Here is a 24,969-nt window from a genome sequence, read left to right on the forward strand (position 1 = left end):
CTACCAAGGTAGTGTAAAAACTACCAGGAGAACTCCTGTCTGGCACCTTCCCCGGTAGAGTTGTGCATGGGGTGTGTTTGGAACATTTTGTCACCGGCCGAGTCCAAAATTCAGCGGTTCCCCATCTCAGCCCAGAAAGCAGGTAGAACAACTTTTGTGCTGCCTTTCAGCTCCCTACCAAGGTAGTGTAAAAACTACCAGGAGAACTCCTGTCTGGCACCTTCGCTAGTGGAGTTGTGCAGGGGGTGTGTTTGGAACATTTTGTCACCGGCCGACTCCAAAATTCAGCGGTTCCCCATCTCAGCCCAGAAAGCAGGTAGAATAACTTTTGTGGTGTCCTTTTGATGCCTACCGGAGCAATGTAAAAACTACCAGGAGAACTCCTGTCTGGCACCTTCCCCGGTATAGTTGTGCAGGGGGTGTCTTTGGAACATTTTGTCACCGGCCGAGTCCAAAATTCAGCTGTTCCCCATCTCAGCCCAGAAAGCAGGTAGAACAACTTTTGTGGTGTCTTTTAGATGCCTACCAAGGTAGTGTAAAAACTATCAAGAGAACGCTTGTCTGGCACCTTCCCCGGTGGAGTTGTGCATGGGGTGTGTTTGGAACATTTTGTCACCGGCCGAGTCCAAAATTCAGCGATTCCCCATCTCAGCCCAGAAAGCAGGTAGAACAACTTTTGTGGTGTCTTTCAGATGCCTACCAAGGTAGTGTAAAAACTCTTAAGAGAACTCTTGTCTGGCACCTTCCCCGATGGAGTTGTGCATGGGGTGTGTTTGGAACATTTTGTCACCGGCCGAGTTTAAAATTCAGCGATTCCCCATCTCAGCCCAGAAAGCAGGTAGAACAACTTTTGTGGTGCCTTTCAAATGCCTACCAAGGTAGTGTAAAAACTACCAAGAGAACTCCTGCCTGGCACCTTCCCCGGTGGAGTTGTGCATGGGGTGTGTTTGGAACATTTTGTCACCGGCCGAGTCCAAAATTCAGCGGTTCCCCATCTCAGCCCAGAAAGCAGGTAGAACAACTTTTGTGGTGCCTTTCAGCTGCCTACCAAGGTAGTGTAAAAACTACCAGGAGAACTCCTGTCTGGCACCTTCGCTAGTGGAGTTGTGCATGGGGTGTCTTTGGAACATTTTGTCACCGGCCGACTCCAAAATTCAGCGGTTCCCCATCTCAGCCCAGAAAGCAGGTAGAACAACTTTTGTGGTGCCTTTCAGCTGCCTACCAAGGTAGTGTAAAAACTACTAAGAGAACTCCTGTCTGGCACCTTCCCCGGTGGAGTTGTGCATGGGGTGTGTTTGGAACATTTTGTCACCGGCCGACTCCAAAATTCAGCTGTTCCCCATCTCAGCCCAGAAAGCAGGTAGAACAACTTTTGTGGTGTCTTTCAGATGCCTACCGGAGCAATGTAAAAACTACCAGGAGAACTCCTGTCTGGCACCTTCCCCGGTGGAGTTGTGCAGGGGGTGTGTTTGGAACATTTTGTCACCAGCCGACTCCAAAATTCAGCGGTTCCCCATCTCAGCCCAGAAAGCAGGTAGAACAACTTTTGTGGTGCCTTTCAAATGCCTACCAAGGTAGTGTAAAAACTACCAAGAGAACTCCTGTCTGGCACCTTCCCCGGTGGAGTTGTGCATGGGGTGTCTTTGGAACATTTTGTCACCGGCCGAGTCCAAAATTCAGCGATTCCCCATCTCAGCCCAGAAAGCAGGTAGAACAACTTTTGTGCTGCCTTTCAGGTGCCTACCAAGGTAGTGTAAAAACTACCAGGAGAACTCCTGTCTGGCACCTTCCCCGGTGGAGTTGTGCATGGGGTGTCTTTGGAACATTTTGTCACCGGCCGACTCCAAAATTCAGCGATTCCCCATCTCAGCCCAGAAAGCAGGTAGAACAACTTTTGTGCTGCCTTTCAGCTCCCTACCAAGGTAGTGTAAAATCTACCAAGAGAACTCCTGTCTGGCACCTTCCCCGGTGGAGTTGTGCAGGGGGTGTGTTTGGAACATTTTGTCACCGGCCGACTCCAAAATTCAGCGGTTCCCCATCTCAGCCCAGAAAGCAGGTAGAACATCTTTTGTGGTGTCTTTTAGATGCCTACCGGAGCAATGTAAAAACTACCAGGAGAACTCCTGTCTGGCACCTTCCCCGGTATAGTTGTGCAGGGGGTGTGTTTGGAACATTTTGTCACCAGCCGAGTCCAAAATTCAGCTGTTCCCCATCTCAGCCCAGAAAGCAGGTAGAACAACTTTTGTGGTGTCTTTCAGATGCCTACCGGAGCAATGTAAAAACTACCAGGAGAACTCCTGTCTGGCACCTTCCCCGGTGGAGTTGTGCAGGGGGTGTGTTTGGAACATTTTGTCACCAGCCGAGTCCAAAATTCAGCGGTTCCCCATCTCAGCCCAGAAAGCAGGTAGAACAACTTTTGTGGTGTCTTTCAGATGCCTACCAGAGCAATGTAAAAACTACCAGGAGAACTCCTGTCTGGCACCTTCCCCGGTGGAGTTGTGCAGGGGGTGTGTTTGGAACATTTTGTCACCAGCCGAGTCCAAAATTCAGCATTTCCCCATCTCAGCCCAGAAAGCAGGTAGAACAACTTTTGTGCTGCCTTTCAGCTCCCTACCAAGGTAGTGTAAAAACTACTAAGAGAACTCCTGTCTGGCACCTTCCCCGGTGGAGTTGTGCATGGGGTCTGTTTGGAACATTTTGTCACCGGCCGAGTCCAAAATTCAGCGGTTCCCCATCTCAGCCCAGAAAGCAGGTAGAACAACTTTTGTGGTGTCTTTCAGATGCCTACCGGAGCAATGTAAAAACTACCAGGAGAACTCCCGTCTGGCACCTTCCCCGGTGGAGTTGTGCAGGGGGTGTGTTTGGAACATTTTGTCACCAGCCGACTCCAAAATTCAGCGTTTCCCCATCTCAGCCCAGAAAGCAGGTAGAACAACTTTTGTGGTGTCTTTTAGATGCCTACCAAGGTAGTGTAAAAACTATCAAGAGAACTCCTGTCTGGCACCTTCCCCGGTGGAGTTGTGCAGGGGGTGTGTTTGGAACATTTTTTCACCAGCCGAGTCCAAAATTCAGCGGTTCCCCATCTCAGCCCAGAAAGCAGGTAGAACAACTTTTGTGGTTTCTTTCAGATGCCTACCGGAGCAATGTAAAAACTACCAGGAGAACTCCTGTCTGGCACCTTCCCCGGTGGAGTTGTGCAGGGGGTGTGTTTGGAACATTTTGTCACCGGCCGACTCCAAAATTCAGCGGTTCCCCATCTCAGCCCAGAAAGCAGGTAGAACAACTTTTGTGGTGCCTTTCAGCTGCCTACCAAGGTAGTGTAAAAACTACTAAGAGAACTCCTGTCTGGCACCTTCCCCGGTGGAGTTGTGCAGGGGGTGTGTTTGGAACATTTTGTCACCGGCCGAGTCCAAAATTCAGCGGTTCCCCATCTCAGCCCAGAAAGCAGGTAGAACAACTTTTGTGGTGTCTTTCAGATGCCTACCGGAGCAATGTAAAAACTACCAGGAGAACTCCTGTCTGGCACCTTCCCCGGTGGAGTTGTGCATGGGGTGTGTTTGGAACATTTTGTCACCAGCCGACTCCAAAATTCAGCGGTTCCCCATCTCAGCCCAGAAAGCAGGTAGAACAACTTTTGTGGTGCCTTTCAAATGCCTACCAAGGTAGTGTAAAAACTACCAAGAGAACTCCTGCCTGGCACCTTCCCCGGTGGAGTTGTGCATGGGGTGTGTTTGGAACATTTTGTCACCGGCCGACTCCAAAATTCAGCGGTTCCCCATCTCAGCCCAGAAAGCAGGTAGAACAACTTTTGTGGTGCCTTTCAGCTGCCTACCAAGGTAGTGTAAAAACTACCAGGAGAATTCGTCCCTGGCACCTTCGCTAGTGGAGTTGTGCATGGGGTGTCTTTGGAACATTTTGTCACCGGCCGACTCCAAAATTCAGCGGTTCCCCATCTCAGCCCAGAAAGCAGGTAGAACAACTTTTGTGGTGCCTTTCAGCTGCCTACCAAGGTAGTGTAAAAACTACCAGGAGAACTCCTGTCTGGCACCTTCCCCGGTGGAGTTGTGCATGGGGTGTCTTTGGAACATTTTGTCACCAGCCGACTCCAAAATTCAGCGATTCCCCATCTCAGCCCAGAAAGCAGGTAGAACAACTTTTGTGCTGCCTTTCAGCTCCCTACCAAGGTAGTGTAAAATCTACCAAGAGAACTCCTGTCTGGCACCTTCCCCGGTGGAGTTGTGCAGGGGGTGTGTTTGGAACATTTTGTCACCGGCCGACTCCAAAATTCAGCGTTTCCCCATCTCAGCCCAGAAAGCAGGTAGAACATCTTTTGTGGTGTCTTTTAGATGCCTACCGGAGCAATGTAAAAACTACCAGGAGAACTCCTGTCTGGCACCTTCCCCGGTATAGTTGTGCAGGGGGTGTGTTTGGAACATTTTGTCACCAGCCGAGTCCAAAATTCAGCTGTTCCCCATCTCAGCCCAGAAAGCAGGTAGAACAACTTTTGTGGTGTCTTTTAGATGCCTACCAAGGTAGTGTAAAAACTATCAAGAGAACGCTTGTCTGGCACCTTCCCCGGTGGAGTTGTGCATGGGGTGTCTTTGGAACATTTTGTCACTGGCCGACTCCAAAATTCAGCGATTCCCCATCTCAGCCCAGAAAGCAGGTAGAACAACTTTTGTGGTGTCTTTCAGATGCCTACCGGAGCAATGTAAAAACTACCAGGAGAACTCCTGTCTGGCACCTTCCCCGGTGGAGTTGTGCAGGGGGTGTGTTTGGAACATTTTGTCACCAGCCGAGTCCAAAATTCAGCGTTTCCCCATCTCAGCCCAGAAAGCAGGTAGAACAACTTTTGTGGTGTCTTTCAGATGCCTACCGGAGCAATGTAAAAACTACCAGGAGAACTCCTGTCTGGCACCTTCCCCGGTGGAGTTGTGCATGGGGTGTGTTTGGAACATTTTGTCACCAGCCGAGTCCAAAATTCAGCGTTTCCCCATCTCAGCCCAGAAAGCAGGTAGAACAACTTTTGTGGTGCCTTTCAAATGCCTACCAAGGTAGTGTAAAAACTACCAGGAGAACTCCTGTCTGGCACCTTCCCCGGTGGAGTTGTGCATGGGGTGTCTTTGGAACATTTTGTCACCGGCCGAGTCCAAAATTCAGCGATTCCCCATCTCAGCCCAGAAAGCAGGTAGAACAACTTTTGTGCTGCCTTTCAGCTCCCTACCAAGGTAGTGTAAAATCTACCAAGAGAACTCCTGTCTGGCACCTTCCCCGGTGGAGTTGTGCAGGGGGTGTGTTTGGAACATTTTGTCACCGGCCGACTCCAAAATTCAGCGGTTCCCCATCTCAGCCCAGAAAGCAGGTAGAACATCTTTTGTGGTGTCTTTCAGATGCCTACCAAGGTAGTGTAAAAACTATTAAGAGAACTCCTGTCTGGCACCTTCCCCGGTGGAGTTGTGCATGGGGTGTCTTTGGAACATTTTGTCACCGGCCGAGTCCAAAATTCAGCGGTTCCCCATCTCAGCCCAGAAAGCAGGTAGAACAACTTTTGTGCTGCCTTTCAGCTGCCTACCAAGGTAGTGTAAAAACTACTAAGAGAACTCCTGTCTGGCACCTTCCCCGGTGGAGTTGTGCAGGGGGTGTGTTTGGAACATTTTGTCACCGGCCGAGTCCAAAATTCAGCGGTTCCCCATCTCAGCCCAGAAAGCAGGTAGAACAACTTTTGTGGTGTCTTTCAGATGCCTACCGGAGCAATGTAAAAACTACCAGGAGAACTCCTGTCTGGCACCTTCCCCGGTGGAGTTGTGCATGGGGTGTGTTTGGAACATTTTGTCACCAGCCGACTCCAAAATTCAGCGGTTCCCCATCTCAGCCCAGAAAGCAGGTAGAACAACTTTTGTGGTGCCTTTCAAATGCCTACCAAGGTAGTGTAAAAACTACAAAGAGAACTCCTGCCTGGCACCTTCCCCGGTGGAGTTGTGCATGGGGTGTCTTTGGAACATTTTGTCACCGGCCGACTCCAAAATTCAGCGATTCCCCATCTCAGCCCAGAAAGCAGGTAGAACAACTTTTGTGGTGCCTTTCAGCTGCCTACCAAGGTAGTGTAAAAACTACCAGGAGAACTCCTGTCTGGCACCTTCCCCGGTGGAGTTGTGCATGGGGTGTCTTTGGAACATTTTGTCACCAGCCGACTCCAAAATTCAGCGATTCCCCATCTCAGCCCAGAAAGCAGATAGAACAACTTTTGTGGTGTCTTTCAGATGCCTACCGGAGCAATGTAAAAACTACCAGGAGAACTCCTGTCTGGCACCTTCCCCGGTGGAGTTGTGCATGGGGTGTGTTTGGAACATTTTGTCACCGGCCGACTCCAAAATTCAGCGTTTCCCCATCTCAGCCCAGAAAGCAGGTAGAACATCTTTTGTGGTGTCTTTTAGATGCCTACCGGAGCAATGTAAAACCTACCAGGAGAACTCCTGTCTGGCACCTTCCCCGGTATAGTTGTGCAGGGGGTGTGTTTGGAACATTTTGTCACCAGCCGAGTCCAAAATTCAGCTGTTCCCCATCTCAGCCCAGAAAGCAGGTAGAACAACTTTTGTGGTGTCTTTTAGATGCCTACCAAGGTAGTGTAAAAACTATCAAGAGAACGCTTGTCTGGCACCTTCCCCGGTGGAGTTGTGCATGGGGTGTCTTTGGAACAATTTGTCACTGGCCGACTCCAAAATTCAGCGATTCCCCATCTCAGCCCAGAAAGCAGGTAGAACAACTTTTGTGGTGTCTTTCAGATGCCTACCGGAGCAATGTAAAAACTACCAGGAGAACTCCTGTCTGGCACCTTCCCCGGTGGAGTTGTGCAGGGGGTGTGTTTGGAACATTTTGTCACCAGCCGAGTCCAAAATTCAGCGTTTCCCCATCTCAGCCCAGAAAGCAGGTAGAACAACTTTTGTGGTGTCTTTCAGATGCCTACCGGAGCAATGTAAAAACTACCAGGAGAACTCCTGTCTGGCACCTTCCCCGGTGGAGTTGTGCAGGGGGTGTGTTTGGAACATTTTGTCACCAGCCGAGTCCAAAATTCAGCGTTTCCCCATCTCAGCCCAGAAAGCAGGTAGAACAACTTTTGTGGTGTCTTTTAGATGCCTACCAAGGTAGTGTAAAAACTACTAAGAGAACTCCTGTCTGGCACCTTCCCCGGTGGAGTTGTGCATGGGGTCTGTTTGGAACATTTTGTCACCGGCCGAGTCCAAAATTCAGCTGTTCCCCATCTCAGCCCAGAAAGCAGATAGAACAACTTTTGTGGTGTCTTTCAGATGCCTACCGGAGCAATGTAAAAACTACCAGGAGAACTCCCGTCTGGCACCTTCCCCGGTGGAGTTGTGCAGGGGGTGTGTTTGGAACATTTTGTCACCAGCCGACTCCAAAATTCAGCGTTTCCCCATCTCAGCCCAGAAAGCAGGTAGAACAACTTTTGTGGTGTCTTTTAGATGCCTACCAAGGTAGTGTAAAAACTATCAAGAGAACTCCTGTCTGGCACCTTCCCCGGTGGAGTTGTGCATGGGGTGTGTTTGGAACATTTTGTCACCAGCCGACTCCAAAATTCAGCGGTTCCCCATCTCAGCCCAGAAAGCAGGTAGAACAACTTTTGTGGTGCCTTTCAAATGCCTACCAAGGTAGTGTAAAAACTACCAAGAGAACTCCTGCCTGGCACCTTCCCCGGTGGAGTTGTGCATGGGGTGTCTTTGGAACATTTTGTCACCGGCCGAGTCCAAAATTCAGCGATTCCCCATCTCAGCCCAGAAAGCAGGTAGAACAACTTTTGTGGTGCCTTTCAGCTGCCTACCAAGGTAGTGTAAAAACTACCAGGAGAACTCCTGTCTGGCACCTTCCCCGGTGGAGTTGTGCAGGGGGTGTCTTTGGAACATTTTGTCACCAGCCGACTCCAAAATTCAGCGATTCCCCATCTCAGCCCAGAAAGCAGGTAGAACAACTTTTGTGCTGCCTTTCAGCTCCCTACCAAGGTAGTGTAAAATCTACCAAGAGAACTCCTGTCTGGCACCTTCCCCGGTGGAGTTGTGCAGGGGGTGTGTTTGGAACATTTTGTCACCGGCCGACTCCAAAATTCAGCGTTTCCCCATCTCAGCCCAGAAAGCAGGTAGAACATCTTTTGTGGTGTCTTTTAGATGCCTACCGGAGCAATGTAAAACCTACCAGGAGAACTCCTGTCTGGCACCTTCCCCGGTATAGTTGTGCAGGGGGTGTGTTTGGAACATTTTGTCACCAGCCGAGTCCAAAATTCAGCTGTTCCCCATCTCAGCCCAGAAAGCAGGTAGAACAACTTTTGTGGTGTCTTTTAGATGCCTACCAAGGTAGTGTAAAAACTATCAAGAGAACGCTTGTCTGGCACCTTCCCCGGTGGAGTTGTGCATGGGGTGTCTTTGGAACAATTTGTCACTGGCCGACTCCAAAATTCAGCGATTCCCCATCTCAGCCCAGAAAGCAGGTAGAACAACTTTTGTGGTGTCTTTCAGATGCCTACCGGAGCAATGTAAAAACTATTAAGAGAACTCCTGTCTGGCACCTTCCCCGGTGGAGTTGTGCAGGGGGTGTGTTTGGAACATTTTGTCACCAGCCGAGTCCAAAATTCAGCGTTTCCCCATCTCAGCCCAGAAAGCAGGTAGAACAACTTTTGTGGTGTCTTTCAGATGCCTACCGGAGCAATGTAAAAACTACCAGGAGAACTCCTGTCTGGCACCTTCCCCGGTGGAGTTGTGCAGGGGGTGTGTTTGGAACATTTTGTCACCAGCCGAGTCCAAAATTCAGCGTTTCCCCATCTCAGCCCAGAAAGCAGGTAGAACAACTTTTGTGGTGTCTTTTAGATGCCTACCAAGGTAGTGTAAAAACTACTAAGAGAACTCCTGTCTGGCACCTTCCCCGGTGGAGTTGTGCATGGGGTCTGTTTGGAACATTTTGTCACCGGCCGAGTCCAAAATTCAGCTGTTCCCCATCTCAGCCCAGAAAGCAGGTAGAACAACTTTTGTGGTGTCTTTCAGATGCCTACCGGAGCAATGTAAAAACTACCAGGAGAACTCCCGTCTGGCACCTTCCCCGGTGGAGTTGTGCAGGGGGTGTGTTTGGAACATTTTGTCACCAGCCGACTCCAAAATTCAGCGTTTCCCCATCTCAGCCCAGAAAGCAGGTAGAACAACTTTTGTGGTGTCTTTTAGATGCCTACCAAGGTAGTGTAAAAACTATCAAGAGAACTCCTGTCTGGCACCTTCCCCGGTGGAGTTGTGCAGGGGGTGTGTTTGGAACATTTTTTCACCAGCCGAGTCCAAAATTCAGCGGTTCCCCATCTCAGCCCAGAAAGCAGGTAGAACAACTTTTGTGGTTTCTTTCAGATGCCTACCGGAGCAATGTAAAAACTACCAGGAGAACTCCTGTCTGGCACCTTCCCCGGTGGAGTTGTGCAGGGGGTGTGTTTGGAACATTTTGTCACCGGCCGACTCCAAAATTCAGCGGTTCCCCATCTCAGCCCAGAAAGCAGGTAGAACAACTTTTGTGGTGCCTTTCAGCTGCCTACCAAGGTAGTGTAAAAACTACTAAGAGAACTCCTGTCTGGCACCTTCCCCGGTGGAGTTGTGCAGGGGGTGTGTTTGGAACATTTTGTCACCGGCCGAGTCCAAAATTCAGCGGTTCCCCATCTCAGCCCAGAAAGCAGGTAGAACAACTTTTGTGGTGTCTTTCAGATGCCTACCGGAGCAATGTAAAAACTACCAGGAGAACTCCTGTCTGGCACCTTCCCCGGTGGAGTTGTGCATGGGGTGTCTTTGGAACATTTTGTCACCAGCCGACTCCAAAATTCAGCGGTTCCCCATCTCAGCCCAGAAAGCAGGTAGAACAACTTTTGTGGTGCCTTTCAGCTGCCTACCAAGGTAGTGTAAAAACTATTATTGAACTCCTGCCTGGCACCTTCCCCGGTGGAGTTGTGCATGGGGTGTCTTTGGAACATTTTGTCACCGGCCGAGTCCAAAATTCAGCGATTCCCCATCTCAGCCCAGAAAGCAGGTAGAACAACTTTTGTGGTGCCTTTCAGGTGCCTACCAAGGTAGTGTAAAAACTACTAGGAGAACTCCTGTCTGGCACCTTCCCCGGTGGAGTTGTGCATGGGGTGTCTTTGGAACATTTTGTCACCGGCCGAGTCCAAAATTCAGCGGTTCCCCATCTCAGCCCAGAAAGCAGGTAGAACAACTTTTGTGCTGCCTTTCAGCTCCCTACCAAGGTAGTGTAAAATCTACCAAGAGAACTCCTGTCTGGCACCTTCCCCGGTGGAGTTGTGCAGGGGGTGTGTTTGGAACATTTTGTCACCGGCCGACTCCAAAATTCAGCGGTTCCCCATCTCAGCCCAGAAAGCAGGTAGAACATCTTTTGTGGTGTCTTTTAGATGCCTACCGGAGCAATGTAAAAACTACCAGGAGAACTCCTGTCTGGCACCTTCCCCAGTATAGTTGTGCAGGGGGTGTCTTTGGAACATTTTGTCACCAGCCGAGTCCAAAATTCAGCTGTTCCCCATCTCAGCCCAGAAAGCAGGTAGAACAACTTTTGTGGTGTCTTTTAGATGCCTACCAAGGTAGTGTAAAAACTATCAAGATAACGCTTGTCTGGCACCTTCCCCGGTGGAGTTGTGCAGGGGGTGTCTTTGGAACATTTTGTCACCAGCCGAGTCCAAAATTCAGCGATTCCCCATCTCAGCCCAGAAAGCAGGTAGAACAACTTTTGTGGTGTCTTTCAGATGCCTACCAGAGCAATGTAAAAACTACCAGGAGAACTCCTGTCTGGCACCTTCCCCGGTGGAGTTGTGCAGGGGGTGTGTTTGGAACATTTTGTCACCAGCCGACTCCAAAATTCAGCGGTTCCCCATCTCAGCCCAGAAAGCAGGTAGAACAACTTTTGTGGTGTCTTTCAGATGCCTACCAAGGTAGTGTAAAAACTATCAAGAGAACTTTTGTCTGGCACCTTCCCCGGTGGAGTTGTGCATGGGGTGTCTTTGGAACATTTTGTCACCGGCCGACTCCAAAATTCAGCCGTTCCCCATCTCAGCCCAGAAAGCAGGAAGAACAACTTTTGTGGTGTCTTTCAGGTGCCTACGAAGGTAGTGTAAAAACTACCAACAGAATTCGTTCCTGGCACCTTCCCCGGTGGAGTTGTGCATGGGGTGTCTTTGGAACATTTTGTCACCGGCCGAGTCCAAAATTCAGCGATTCCCCATCTCAGCCCAGAAAGCAGGTAGAACAACTTTTGTGGTGCCTTTCAAATGCCTACCAAGGTAGTGTAAAAACTACAAAGAGAACTCCTGCCTGGCACCTTCCCCGGTGGAGTTGTGCATGGGGTGTCTTTGGAACATTTTGTCACCGGCCGAGTCCAAAATTCAGCGATTCCCCATCTCAGCCCAGAAAGCAGGTAGAACAACTTTTGTGGTGCCTTTCAAATGCCTACCAAGGTAGTGTAAAAACTACCAGGAGAACTCCTGTCTGGCACCTTCCCCGGTAGAGTTGTGCATGGGGTGTGTTTGGAACATTTTGTCACCGGCCGAGTCCAAAATTCAGCGGTTCCCCATCTCAGCCCAGAAAGCAGGTAGAACAACTTTTGTGGTGTCTTTCAGATGCCTACCAGAGCAATGTAAAAACTACCAGGAGAACTCCTGTCTGGCACCTTCGCTAGTGGAGTTGTGCAGGGGGTGTGTTTGGAACATTTTGTCACCGGCCGACTCCAAAATTCAGCGGTTCCCCATCTCAGCCCAGAAAGCAGGTAGAACATCTTTTGTGGTGTCTTTTAGATGCCTACCGGAGCAATGTAAAAACTACCAGGAGAACTCCTGTCTGGCACCTTCCCCGGTATAGTTGTGCAGTGGGTGTCTTTGGAACATTTTGTCACCGGCCGAGTCCAAAGTTCAGCTGTTCCCCATCTCAGCCCAGAAAGCAGGTAGAACAACTTTTGTGGTGTCTTTTAGATGCCTACCAAGGTAGTGTAAAAACTATCAAGAGAACGCTTGTCTGGCACCTTCCCCGGTGGAGTTTTGCAGGGGGTGTGTTTGGAACATTTTGTCACCGCCCGACTCCAAAATTCAGCGATTCCCCATCTCAGCCCAGAAAGCAGGTAGAACAACTTTTGTGGTGTCTTTCAGATGCCTACCAAGGTAGTGTAAAAACTCTCAAGAGAACTCTTGTCTGGCACCTTCCCCGGTGGAGTTGTGCATGGGGTGTGTTTGGAACATTTTGTCACCGGCCGAGTTTAAAATTCAGCGATTCCCCATCTCAGCCCAGAAAGCAGGTAGAACAACTTTTGTGGTGCGTTTCAAATGCCTACCAAGGTAGTGTAAAAACTACCAAGAGAACTCCTGCCTGGCACCTTCCCCGGTGGAGTTGTGCAGGGGGTGTGTTTGGAACATTTTGTCACCGGCCGAGTCCAAAATTCAGCGGTTCCCCATCTCAGCCCAGAAAGCAGGTAGAACAACTTTTGTGGTGCCTTTCAGGTGCCTACCAAGGTAGTGTAAAAACTACCAGGAGAATTCGTCCCTGGCACCTTCGCTAGTGGAGTTGTGCATGGGGTGTGTTTGGAACATTTTGTCACCGGCCGACTCCAAAATTCAGCGGTTCCCCATCTCAGCCCAGAAAGCAGGTAGAACAACTTTTGTGGTGCCTTTCAGCTGCCTACCAAGGTAGTGTAAAAACTACTAAGAGAACTCCTGTCTGGCACCTTCCCCGGTGGAGTTGTGCAGGGGGTGTGTTTGGAACATTTTGTCACCGGCCGACTCCAAAATTCAGCGGTTCCCCATCTCAGCCCAGAAAGCAGGTAGAACAACTTTTGTGGTGTCTTTCAGATGCCTACCGGAGCAATGTAAAAACTACCAGGAGAACTCCTGTCTGGCACCTTCCCCGGTGGAGTTGTGCATGGGGTGTGTTTGGAACATTTTGTCACCAGCCGAGTCCAAAATTCAGCGTTTCCCCATCTCAGCCCAGAAAGCAGGTAGAACAACTTTTGTGGTGTCTTTCAGATGCCTACCGGAGCAATGTAAAAACTACCAGGAGAACTCCTGTCTGGCACCTTCCCCGGTGGAGTTGTGCAGGGGGTGTGTTTGGAACATTTTGTCACCAGCCGAGTCCAAAATTCAGCGTTTCCCCATCTCAGCCCAGAAAGCAGGTAGAACAACTTTTGTGGTGTCTTTTAGATGCCTACCAAGGTAGTGTAAAAACTACTAAGAGAACTCCTGTCTGGCACCTTCCCCGGTGGAGTTGTGCATGGGGTCTGTTTGGAACATTTTGTCACCGGCCGAGTCCAAAATTCAGCTGTTCCCCATCTCAGCCCAGAAAGCAGGTAGAACAACTTTTGTGGTGTCTTTCAGATGCCTACCGGAGCAATGTAAAAACTACCAGGAGAACTCCCGTCTGGCACCTTCCCCGGTGGAGTTGTGCAGGGGGTGTGTTTGGAACATTTTGTCACCAGCCGACTCCAAAATTCAGCGTTTCCCCATCTCAGCCCAGAAAGCAGGTAGAACAACTTTTGTGGTGTCTTTTAGATGCCTACCAAGGTAGTGTAAAAACTATCAAGAGAACTCCTGTCTGGCACCTTCCCCGGTGGAGTTGTGCAGGGGGTGTGTTTGGAACATTTTTTCACCAGCCGAGTCCAAAATTCAGCGGTTCCCCATCTCAGCCCAGAAAGCAGGTAGAACAACTTTTGTGGTTTCTTTCAGATGCCTACCGGAGCAATGTAAAAACTACCAGGAGAACTCCTGTCTGGCACCTTCCCCGGTGGAGTTGTGCAGGGGGTGTGTTTGGAACATTTTGTCACCGGCCGACTCCAAAATTCAGCGGTTCCCCATCTCAGCCCAGAAAGCAGGTAGAACAACTTTTGTGGTGCCTTTCAGCTGCCTACCAAGGTAGTGTAAAAACTACTAAGAGAACTCCTGTCTGGCACCTTCCCCGGTGGAGTTGTGCAGGGGGTGTGTTTGGAACATTTTGTCACCGGCCGAGTCCAAAATTCAGCGGTTCCCCATCTCAGCCCAGAAAGCAGGTAGAACAACTTTTGTGGTGTCTTTCAGATGCCTACCGGAGCAATGTAAAAACTACCAGGAGAACTCCTGTCTGGCACCTTCCCCGGTGGAGTTGTGCATGGGGTGTCTTTGGAACATTTTGTCACCAGCCGACTCCAAAATTCAGCGGTTCCCCATCTCAGCCCAGAAAGCAGGTAGAACAACTTTTGTGGTGCCTTTCAGCTGCCTACCAAGGTAGTGTAAAAACTATTATTGAACTCCTGCCTGGCACCTTCCCCGGTGGAGTTGTGCATGGGGTGTCTTTGGAACATTTTGTCACCGGCCGAGTCCAAAATTCAGCGATTCCCCATCTCAGCCCAGAAAGCAGGTAGAACAACTTTTGTGGTGCCTTTCAGGTGCCTACCAAGGTAGTGTAAAAACTACTAGGAGAACTCCTGTCTGGCACCTTCCCCGGTGGAGTTGTGCATGGGGTGTCTTTGGAACATTTTGTCACCGGCCGAGTCCAAAATTCAGCGGTTCCCCATCTCAGCCCAGAAAGCAGGTAGAACAACTTTTGTGCTGCCTTTCAGCTCCCTACCAAGGTAGTGTAAAATCTACCAAGAGAACTCCTGTCTGGCACCTTCCCCGGTGGAGTTGTGCAGGGGGTGTGTTTGGAACATTTTGTCACCGGCCGACTCCAAAATTCAGCGGTTCCCCATCTCAGCCCAGAAAGCAGGTAGAACATCTTTTGTGGTGTCTTTTAGATGCCTACCGGAGCAATGTAAAAACTACCAGGAGAACTCCTGTCTGGCACCTTCCCCAGTATAGTTGTGCAGGGGGTGTCTTTGGAACATTTTGTCACCAGCCGACTCCAAAATTCAGCTGTTCCCCATCTCAGCCCAGAAAGCAGGTAGAACAACTTTTGTGGTGTCTTTTAGATGCCTACCAAGGTAGTGTAAAAACTATCAAGATAACGCTTGTCTGGCACCTTCCCCGGTGGAGTTGTGCAGGGGGTGTCTTTGGAACATTTTGTCACCAGCCGAGTCCAAAATTCAGCGATTCCCCATCTCAGCCCAGAAAGCAGGTAGAACAACTTTTGTGGTGTCTTTCAGATGCCTACCAGAGCAATGTAAAAACTACCAGGAGAACTCCTGTCTGGCACCTTCCCCGGTGGAGTTGTGCAGGGGGTGTGTTTGGAACATTTTGTCACCAGCCGACTCCAAAATTCAGCGGTTCCCCATCTCAGCCCAGAAAGCAGGTAGAACAACTTTTGTGGTGTCTTTCAGATGCCTACCAAGGTAGTGTAAAAACTATCAAGAGAACTTTTGTCTGGCACCTTCCCCGGTGGAGTTGTGCATGGGGTGTCTTTGGAACATTTTGTCACCGGCCGACTCCAAAATTCAGCCGTTCCCCATCTCAGCCCAGAAAGCAGGAAGAACAACTTTTGTGGTGTCTTTCAGGTGCCTACGAAGGTAGTGTAAAAACTACCAACAGAATTCGTTCCTGGCACCTTCCCCGGTGGAGTTGTGCATGGGGTGTCTTTGGAACATTTTGTCACCGGCCGAGTCCAAAATTCAGCGATTCCCCATCTCAGCCCAGAAAGCAGGTAGAACAACTTTTGTGGTGCCTTTCAAATGCCTACCAAGGTAGTGTAAAAACTACAAAGAGAACTCCTGCCTGGCACCTTCCCCGGTGGAGTTGTGCATGGGGTGTCTTTGGAACATTTTGTCACCGGCCGAGTCCAAAATTCAGCGATTCCCCATCTCAGCCCAGAAAGCAGGTAGAACAACTTTTGTGGTGCCTTTCAAATGCCTACCAAGGTAGTGTAAAAACTACCAGGAGAACTCCTGTCTGGCACCTTCCCCGGTAGAGTTGTGCATGGGGTGTGTTTGGAACATTTTGTCACCGGCCGAGTCCAAAATTCAGCGGTTCCCCATCTCAGCCCAGAAAGCAGGTAGAACAACTTTTGTGGTGTCTTTCAGATGCCTACCAGAGCAATGTAAAAACTACCAGGAGAACTCCTGTCTGGCACCTTCGCTAGTGGAGTTGTGCAGGGGGTGTGTTTGGAACATTTTGTCACCGGCCGACTCCAAAATTCAGCGGTTCCCCATCTCAGCCCAGAAAGCAGGTAGAACATCTTTTGTGGTGTCTTTTAGATGCCTACCGGAGCAATGTAAAAACTACCAGGAGAACTCCTGTCTGGCACCTTCCCCGGTATAGTTGTGCAGTGGGTGTCTTTGGAACATTTTGTCACCGGCCGAGTCCAAAGTTCAGCTGTTCCCCATCTCAGCCCAGAAAGCAGGTAGAACAACTTTTGTGGTGTCTTTTAGATGCCTACCAAGGTAGTGTAAAAACTATCAAGAGAACGCTTGTCTGGCACCTTCCCCGGTGGAGTTTTGCAGGGGGTGTGTTTGGAACATTTTGTCACCGCCCGACTCCAAAATTCAGCGATTCCCCATCTCAGCCCAGAAAGCAGGTAGAACAACTTTTGTGGTGTCTTTCAGATGCCTACCAAGGTAGTGTAAAAACTCTCAAGAGAACTCTTGTCTGGCACCTTCCCCGGTGGAGTTGTGCATGGGGTGTGTTTGGAACATTTTGTCACCGGCCGAGTTTAAAATTCAGCGATTCCCCATCTCAGCCCAGAAAGCAGGTAGAACAACTTTTGTGGTGCGTTTCAAATGCCTACCAAGGTAGTGTAAAAACTACCAAGAGAACTCCTGCCTGGCACCTTCCCCGGTGGAGTTGTGCATGGGGTGTGTTTGGAACATTTTGTCACCGGCCGAGTCCAAAATTCAGCGGTTCCCCATCTCAGCCCAGAAAGCAGGTAGAACAACTTTTGTGGTGCCTTTCAGGTGCCTACCAAGGTAGTGTAAAAACTACCAGGAGAATTCGTCCCTGGCACCTTCGCTAGTGGAGTTGTGCATGGGGTGTGTTTGGAACATTTTGTCACCGGCCGACTCCAAAATTCAGCGGTTCCCCATCTCAGCCCAGAAAGCAGGTAGAACAACTTTTGTGGTGCCTTTCAGCTGCCTACCAAGGTAGTGTAAAAACTACTAAGAGAACTCCTGTCTGGCACCTTCCCCGGTGGAGTTGTGCAGGGGGTGTGTTTGGAACATTTTGTCACCGGCCGACTCCAAAATTCAGCGGTTCCCCATCTCAGCCCAGAAAGCAGGTAGAACAACTTTTGTGGTGTCTTTCAGATGCCTACCGGAGCAATGTAAAAACTACCAGGAGAACTCCTGTCTGGCACCTTCCCCGGTGGAGTTGTGCATGGGGTGTGTTTGGAACATTTTGTCACCAGCCGAGTCCAAAATTCAGCGGTTCCCCATCTCAGCCCAGAAAGCAGGTAGAACAACTTTTGTGGTGCCTTTCAAATGCCTACCAAGGTAGTGTAAAAACTACCAAGAGAACTCCTGCCTGGCACCTTCCCCGGTGGAGTTGTGCATGGGGTGTCTTTGGAACATTTTGTCACCGGCCGAGTCCAAAATTCAGCGATTCCCCATCTCAGCCCAGAAAGCAGGTAGAACAACTTTTGTGCTGCCTTTCAGGTGCCTACCAAGGTAGTGTAAAAACTACCAGGAGAACTCCTGTCTGGCACCTTCCCCGGTGGAGTTGTGCATGGGGTGTCTTTGGAACATTTTGTCACCGGCCGACTCCAAAATTCAGCGATTCCCCATCTCAGCCCAGAAAGCAGGTAGAACATCTTTTGTGGTGTCTTTTAGATGCCTACCGGAGCAATGTAAAAACTACCAGGAGAACTCCTGTCTGGCACCTTCCCCGGTATAGTTGTGCAGGGGGTGTGTTTGGAACATTTTGTCACCAGCCGAGTCCAAAATTCAGCTGTTCCCCATCTCAGCCCAGAAAGCAGGTAGAACAACTTTTGTGGTATCTTTTAGATGCCTACCAAGGTAGTGTAAAAACTATCAAGAGAACGCTTGTCTGGCACCTTCCCCGGTGGAGTTGTGCATGGGGTGTCTTTGGAACATTTTGTCACTGGCCGAGTCCAAAATTCAGCGATTCCCCATCTCAGCCCAGAAAGCAGGTAGAACAACTTTTGTGGTGTCTTTCAGATGCCTACCGGAGGAATGCAAAAACTACCAGGAGAACTCCTGTCTGGCACCTTCCCCGGTGGAGTTGTGCAGGGGGTGTGTTTGGAACATTTTGTCACCAGCCGACTCCAAAATTCAGCGGTTCCCCATCTCAGCCCAGAAAGCAGGTAGAACAACTTTTGTGGTGCCTTTCAGATGCCTACCGGAGCAATGTAAAAACTACCAGGAGAACTCCTGTCTGGCACCTTCCCCGGTGGAGTTGTGCAGGGGGTGTGTTTGGAACATTTTGTCACCAGCCGAGTCCAAAATTCAGCGTTTCCCCATCTCTGCCCAGAAAGCAGGTAGAACAACTTTTGTGGTGTCTTTTAGATGCCTACCAAGGTAGTGTAAAAACTACTAAGAGAACTCCTGTCTGGCACCTTCCCCGGTGGAGTTGTGCATGGGGTCTGTTTGGAACATTTTGTCACCAGCCGACTCCAAAATTCAGCTGTTCCCCATCTCAGCCCAGAAAGCAGATAGAACAACTTTTGTGGTGTCTTTCAGATGCCTACCGGAGCAATGTAAAAACTACCAGGAGAACTCCTGCCTGGCACCTTCCCCGGTGGAGTTGTGCATGGGGTGTCTTTGGAACATTTTGTCACCGGCCGAGTCCAAAATTCAGCGATTCCCCATCTCAGCCCAGAAAGCAGGTAGAACAACTTTTGTGGTGTCTTTTAGATGCCTACCAAGGTAGTGTAAAAACTACTAAGAGAACTCCTGCCTGGCACCTTCCCCGGTGGAGTTGTGCATGGGGTGTGTTTGGAACATTTTGTCACCGGCCGACTCCAAAATTCAGCGGTTCCCCATCTCAGCCCAGAAAGCAGGTAGAACAACTTTTGTGGTGCCTTTCAGATGCCTACCAAGGTAGTGTAAAAACTACCAGGAGAACTCCTGTCTGCACCTTCCCCGGTGGAGTTGTGCAGGGGGGGTGTTTGGAACATTTTGTCACCAGCCGAGTCCAAAATTCAGCGTTTCCCCATCTCAGCCCAGAAAGCAGGTAGAACAACTTTTGTGGTGTCTTTCAGATGCCTACCAAGGTAGTGTAAAAACTACTAAGAGAACTCCTGTCTGGCACCTTCCCCGGTGGAGTTGTGCATGGGGTGTGTTTGGAACATTTTGTCCACCGGCCGAGTCCAAAATTCAGCGGTTCCCCATCTCAGCCCAGAAAGCAGGTAGAACAACTTTTGTGGTGTCTTTCAGAAGCCTATCAAGGTAGTGTAAAAACTCTCAAGAGAACTCCTGTCTCGCACCTTCCCCGGTGGAGTTGTGCATGGGGTGTGTTTGGAACATTTTGTCACCGGCCGACTCCAAAATTCAGCTGTTCCCCATCTCAGCCCAGAAAGCAGGTAGAACAACTTTTGTGGTGTCTTTCAGATGCCTACCGGAGCAATGTAAAAACTACCAGGAGAACTCCTGTCTGGCACCTTCCCTAGTGGAGTTGTGCATGGGGTCTGTTTGGAACATTTTGTCACCAGCAGAGTCCAAAATTCAGCGGTTCCCCATCTCAGCCCAGAAAGCAGGTAGAACAACTTTTGTGGTGCCTTTCAGCTGCCTACCAAGGTAGTGTAAAAACTATTAAGAGAACTCCTGTCTGGCACCTTCCCCGGTGGAGTTGTGCATGGGGTGTGTTTGGAACATTTTGTCACCGCCCGACTCCAAAATTCAGCGGTTCCCCATCTCAGCCCAGAAAGCAGGTAGAACAACTTTTGTGGTGTCTTTCAGATGCCTACCGGAGCAATGTAAAAAACTACCAGGAGAACTCCTGTCTGGCACCTTCCCCGGTGGAGTTGTGCATGGGGTGTGTTCGGAACATTTTGTCACCAGCCGAGTCCAAAAATTCAGCGGTTTCCCCATCTCAGCCCAGAAAGCAGGTAGAACAACTTTTGTGGTGCCTTTCAAATGCCTACCAAGGTAGTGTAAAAACTACCAGGAGAACTCCTGCCTGGCACCTTCCCCGGTGGAGTTGTGCATGGGGGTGTCTTTGGAACATTTTGTCACTGGCCGAGTCCAAAATTCAGCGATTCCCCATCTCAGCCCAGAAAGCAGGTAGAACAACTTTTGTGGTGTCTTTCAGATGCCTACCGGAGGAATGCAAAAACTACCAGGAGAACTCCTGTCTGGCACCTTCCCCGGTGGAGTTGTGCAGGGGGTGTGTTTGGAACATTTTGTCACCAGCCGAGTCCAAAATTCAGCGGTTCCCCATCTCAGCCCAGAAAGCAGGTAGAACAACTTTTGTGGTGTCTTTCAGATGCCTACCGGAGCAATGTAAAAAACTACCAGGAGAACTCCTGTCTGGCACCTTCCCCGGTGGAGTTGTGCAGGGGGTGTGTTTGGAACATTTTGTCACCAGCCGAGTCCAAAATTCAGCGTTTCCCCCATCTCAGCCCAGAAAGCAGGTAGAACAACAATACCCTTTTGTGGTGTCCTTTTAGATGCCTACCAAGGTAGTGTAAAAAACTACTAAGAGAACTCCTGTCTGGCACCTTCCCCGGTGGAGTTGTGCATGGGGTCTGTTTGGAACATTTTGTCACCGGCCGAGTCCAAAATTCAGCGGTTCCCCATCTCAGCCCAGAAAGCAGATAGAACAACTTTTGTGGTGTCTTTCAGATGCCTACCGGAGCAATGTAAAAACTACCAGGAGAACTCCTGTCTGGCACCTTCCCCGGTGGAGTTGTGCATGGGGTGTGTTTGGAACATTTTGTCACCGGCCGAGTCCAAAATTCAGCGGTTCCCCATCTCAGCCCAGAAAGCAGGTAGAACAACTTTTGTGGTGCCTTTCAGGTGCCTACCAAGGTAGTGTAAAAACTACCAGGAGAACTCCTGTCTGGCACCTTCCCCGGTGGAGTTGTGCAGGGGGTGTGTTTGGAACATTTTGTCACCGGCCGACTCCAAAATTCAGCGGTTCCCCATCTCAGCCCAGAAAGCAGGTAGAACAACTTTTGTGGTGCCTTTCAGCTGCCTACCAAGGTAGTGTAAAAACTACTAAGAAGAACTCCTGTCTGGCACCTTCCCGGTGGAGTTGTGCAGGGGGTGTGTTTGGAACATTTTGTCACCGGCCGACTCCAAAATTCAGCGGTTCCCCATCTCAGCCCAGAAAGCAGATAGAACAACTTTTGTGGTGTCTTTCAGATGCCTACCGGAGCAATGTAAAAACTACCAGGAGAACTCCTGCCTGGCACCTTCCCCGGTGGAGTTGTGCATGGGGTGTCTTTGGAACATTTTGTCACCGGCCGACTCCAAAATTCAGCGGTTCCCCATCTCAGCCCAGAAAGCAGGTAGAACAACTTTTGTGGTGTCTTTCAGATGCCTACCGGAGCAATGTAAAAACTACCAGGAGAACTCCTGTCTGGCACCTTCCCCGGTGGAGTTGTGCAGGGGGTGTGTTTGGAACATTTTGTCACCGGCCGACTCCAAAATTCAGCGGTTCCCCATCTCAGCCCAGAAAGCAGGTAGAACAACTTTTGTGGTGTCTTTCAGGTGCCTACCAAGGTAGTGTAAAAACTACTAAAAGAACTCCTGTCTGGCACCTTCCCCGGTGGAGTTGTGCATGGGGTGTGTTTGGAACATTTTGTCACCGGCCGAGTCCAAAATTCAGCGGTTCCCCATCTCAGCCCAGAAAGCAGGTAGAACAACTTTTGTGGTGTCTTTCAGAAGCCTACCAAGGTAGTGTAAAAACTCTCAAGAGAACTCTTGTCTGGCACCTTCCCCGGTGGAGTTGTGCATGGGGTGTGTTTGGAACATTTTGTCACCGGCCGACTCCAAAATTCAGCTGTTCCCCATCTCAGCCCAGAAAGCAGGTAGAACAACTTTTGTGGTGTCTTTCAGATGCCTACCGGAGCAATGTAAAAACTACCAGGAGAACTCCTGTCTGGCACCTTCCCTAGTGGAGTTGTGCATGGGGTCTGTTTGGAACATTTTGTCACCAGCCGAGTCCAAAATTCAGCGGTTCCCCATCTCAGCCCAGAAAGCAGGTAGAACAACTTTTGTGGTGCCTTTCAGCTGCCTACCAAGGTAGTGTAAAAACTATTAAGAGAACTCCTGTCTGGCACCTTCCCCGGTGGAGTTGTGCATGGGGTGTGTTTGGAACATTTTTTCACCGGCCGAGTCCAAAATTCAGCGGTTCCCCATCTCAGCCCAGAAAGCAGGTAGAACAACTTTTGTGGTGTCTTTCAGATGCCTACCGGAGCAATGTAAAAACTACCAGGAGAACTCCTGTCTGGCACCTTCCCCGGTGGAGTTGTGCATGGGGTGTGTTTGGAACATTTTGTCACCGCCCGACTCCAAAATTCAGCGGTTCCCCATCTCAGCCCAGAAAGCAGGTAGAACAACTTTTGTGGTGTCTTTCAGATGCCTACCGGAGCAATGTAAAAACTACCAGGAGAACTCCTGTCTGGCACCTTCCCCGGTGGAGTTGTGCATGGGGTGTGTTCGGAACATTTTGTCACCAGCCGAGTCCAAAAATTCAGCGGTTCCCCATCTCAGCCCAGAAAGCAGGTAGAACAACTTTTGTGGTGCCTTTCAAATGCCTACCAAGGTAGTGTAAAAACTACCAGGAGAACTCCTGCCTGGCACCTTCCCCGGTGGAGTTGTGCATGGGGTGTGTTTGGAACATTTTGTCACTGGCCGAGTCCAAAATTCAGCGGTTCCCCATCTCAGCCCAGAAAGCAGGTAGAACAACTTTTGTGCTGCCTTTCAGGTGCCTACCAAGGTAGTGTAAAAACTACCAGGAGAACTCCTGTCTGGCACCTTCCCCGGTGGAGTTGTGCATGGGGTGTGTTTGGAACATTTTGTCACCGGCCGAGTCCAAAATTCAGCGGTTCCCCATCTCAGCCCAGAAAGCAGGTAGAACAACTTTTGTGGTGCCTTTCAGCTGCCTACCAAGGTAGTGTAAAAACTACTAAGAGAACTCCTGTCTGGCACCTTCCCCGGTGGAGTTGTGCAGGGGGTGTGTTTGGAACATTTTGTCACCGGCCGACTCCAAAATTCAGCGGTTCCCCATCTCAGCCCAGAAAGCAGGTAGAACAACTTTTGTGGTGTCTTTCAGATGCCTACCGGAGCAATGTAAAAACTACCAGGAGAACTCCTGTCTGGCACCTTCCCCGGTGGAGTTGTGCAGGGGGTGTGTTTGGAACATTTTGTCACCGGCCGACTCCAAAATTCAGCGGTTCCCCATCTCAGCCCAGAAAGCAGGTAGAACAACTTTTGTGGTGCCTTTCAGATGCCTACCGGAGCAATGTAAAAACTACCAGGAGAACTCCTGTCTGGCACCTTCCCCGGTGGAGTTGTGCAGGGGGTGTGTTTGGAACATTTTGTCACCGCCCGACTCCAAAATTCAGCGGTTCCCCATCTCAGCCCAGAAAGCAGATAGAACAACTTTTGTGGTGTCTTTCAGATGCCTACCGGAGCAATGTAAAAACTACCAGGAGAACTCCTGTCTGGCACCTTCCCCGGTGGAGTTGTGCAGGGGGTGTGTTTGGAACATTTTGTCACCAGCCGACTCCAAAATTCAGCGGTTCCCCATCTCAGCCCAGAAAGCAGGTAGAACAACTTTTGTGGTGCCTTTCAAATGCCTACCAAGGTAGTGTAAAAACTACCAAGAGAACTCCTGTCTGGCACCTTCCCCGGTGGAGTTGTGCATGGGGTGTGTTTGGAACATTTTGTCACCGGCCGACTCCAAAATTCAGCGGTTCCCCATCTCAGCCCAGAAAGCAGGTAGAACAACTTTTGTGGTGTCTTTCAGATGCCTACCGGAGCAATGTAAAATCTACCAGGAGAACTCCTGTCTGGCACCTTCCCCGGTGGAGTTGTGCATGGGGTGTGTTTGGAACATTTTGTCACCGGCCGACTCCAAAATTCAGCTGTTCCCCATCTCAGCCCAGAAAGCAGGTAGAACAACTTTTGTGGTGCCTTTCAGCTGCCTACCAAGGTAGTGTAAAAACTATTAAGAGAACTCCTGTCTGGCACCTTCCCCGGTGGAGTTGTGCATGGGGTGTCTTTGGAACATTTTGTCACCAGCCGAGTCCAAAATTCAGCGGTTTCCCATCTCAGCCCAGAAAGCAGGTAGAACAACTTTTGTGGTGTCTTTTAGATGCCTACCAAGGTAGTGTAAAAACTATTAAGAGAACTCCTGTCTGGCACCTTCCCCGGTGGAGTTGTGCATGGGGTGTGTTTGGAACATTTTGTCACCGGCCGAGTCCAAAATTCAGCGATTCCCCATCTCAGCCCAGAAAGCAGGTAGAACAACTTTTGTGGTGTCTTTCAGATGCCTACCAAGGTAGTGTAAAAACTCTCAAGAGAACTCTTGTCTGGCACCTTCCCCGGTGGAGTTGTGCATGGGGTGTGTTTGGAACATTTTGTCACCAGCCGACTCCAAAATTCAGCGGTTCCCCATCTCAGCCCAGAAAGCAGGTAGAACAACTTTTGTGGTGCCTTTCAAATGGCTACCAAGGTAGTGTAAAAACTACCAAGAGAACTCCTGTCTGGCACCTTCCCCGGTGGAGTTGTGCATGGGGTGTCTTTGGAACATTTCGTCAGGAGCCGACTCCAAAATTCAGCGGTTCCCCATCTCAGCCCAGAAAGCAGGTAGAACAACTTTTGTGGTGTCCTTTTGATGCCTACCGGAGCAATGTAAAAACTACCAACAGAGCTCGTCCCTGGCACCTTCGCTAGTGGAGTTGTGCATGGGGTGTGTTTGGAACATTTTGTCACCGCCCGACTCCAAAATTCAGCGGTTCCCCATCTCAGCCCAGAAAGCAGGTAGAACAACTTTTGTGGTGCCTTTCAGCTGCCTACCAAGGTAGTGTAAAAACTACTAAGAGAACTCCTGTCTGGCACCTTCCCCGGTGGAGTTGTGCATGGGGT

Source organism: Falco cherrug, chromosome 7 (assembly GCF_023634085.1).
Source record: "Falco cherrug isolate bFalChe1 chromosome 7, bFalChe1.pri, whole genome shotgun sequence".
NCBI classification, from domain to species: domain Eukaryota; kingdom Metazoa; phylum Chordata; class Aves; order Falconiformes; family Falconidae; genus Falco; species Falco cherrug.